Consider the following 1,674-nt stretch of genomic DNA (forward strand, 5'->3'; position numbering starts at 1 on the left):
TAAATCTTTATGGGAGTAGAAAGCCTCCTCTTTCTCCCGCGGAGCAGCTGGTAGTTTCGAACCACTGACCTTAAGGTTCGCAGCCCAAATTGTAATCACTACGCTACCAAAGCTCCACTAGGTATAGGTAAAGTTCATCACGTTGTAGCAGGTTACTCTTTCCACTCACCTCCCCCCTCTTCTTTCTTCTTCTAGTCGAGTTCTAGAAGTCAGTTCAAGTGGGTACTATCTGGAAGTATAGGTATTCTTGGGCATTTACCTTCACTTCATATCAGCTGGACACTTCACTCTCAACTCTAGTCCTCTGTGGCAATGTCACTGCCTCTGGGCCCAGGAGTCCCCGGGAATTGCCTTACTGCTGGCCATCCAGGTCTCCACCTGGGTTCACAAGGGTTTATTGAATGTGGTCAGGCTTAGCTCATAACTTCAGTGCTATGTTTCCCCCTCTTCCCTTATTAGTGACCAACATGGTCACCAGTCAGACCAAATTCCTGCTCATGTATTCCCCTTGAGTCTCAGTATTGGAAAGGGATTTGCTCTGAGGGGTCCCACTTGCCTTCACGGATCCCAGGCAAACAGCTTACTTGTTCTTGTAGTAATCAATCAGACTGCCATTATTTTTTTGGATTTTTCCTGCCAGTCTTTCTTTCACATAGTATCTTCTGTTTGTCTAGCCACTCCAGGCTGGTCCACTCATCCTTTCCAGTGGAAATTTCCTACCTCAGTCGGTTCTGGATGGGGTTCTGGATTTCATCTATGGCCTCGTGCAATGTAAAGGCTCCACAGGAATCCTCTTTCACTGGGCAACGTTCTATCCCCTTTGAAAGTATTCCAATCAGTTATAGGCTGAAGACAGATTTACAAGCTTTCTGTAGTGATGATTCTGGCTATTCCTTTCTCCCCACCTCAACTGTCTATTTTACAATGGTAGGCAAGGGAAATCAATATTCAAAACACAGCCAAGCATCTTAACACTATTTCCCTCTTTTACCCCTTCAAACCATGTCTCAATCCTTATCTCCCAGAGCCCTGTTGTTTCAACGTTGTGCATACATGATCATTTACCTCTGTCCCACTTAGCACATTCGAACCTGCCTATTATCCCATCAGCCTAGTTCTTCCATTCCCATCCCCCTTCTTGTATATTATGCCCCCTTTCCAGACCCAAATTATCCTGTGTCTATTCCTTACCATGTGCTGTATCTTCCCCTCCTTCTCTCTCCTCCTCTCATCCCATACATACTGGTGATCATCAAATATATATGTAATTTTTCCTCCTTTTAGTGTGGGTTCTTTTTCTTACTCTTTTAGAATAATGGTCCTATGCAATATTTCTCCTTTTGTACTGACTAATTTCACTTAGAAGAGTCTGTGGAATGAAGGATATCATTGCTGATGTCTGATGGTTCTTGGCTGAAAGCAGAGAATACCAAAAAGATGTTTACCTGTGCTTTATTGACTATGCAAAGGCTTTCGATTGTGTGGATCATGACAAGCTTTGGACAACATTGTGAAGTATGAGTATTCCGGAACACTTAATTGTGCGCATGAAGAATCTATACCTGGAACAAGAAGCAGTTGTTCAAACAGAATATAGGAACACTGAATGTTTTAAAATTTAAAAAGGTGTGTGACAAGGTTGTATTCTTTCACCATACTTATTCAACCTATGTG

The sequence above is a fragment of the Chrysochloris asiatica genome, unplaced genomic scaffold, assembly GCF_000296735.1.
Source record: "Chrysochloris asiatica unplaced genomic scaffold, ChrAsi1.0 scaffold00334, whole genome shotgun sequence".
NCBI classification, from domain to species: Eukaryota; Metazoa; Chordata; class Mammalia; order Afrosoricida; family Chrysochloridae; genus Chrysochloris; species Chrysochloris asiatica.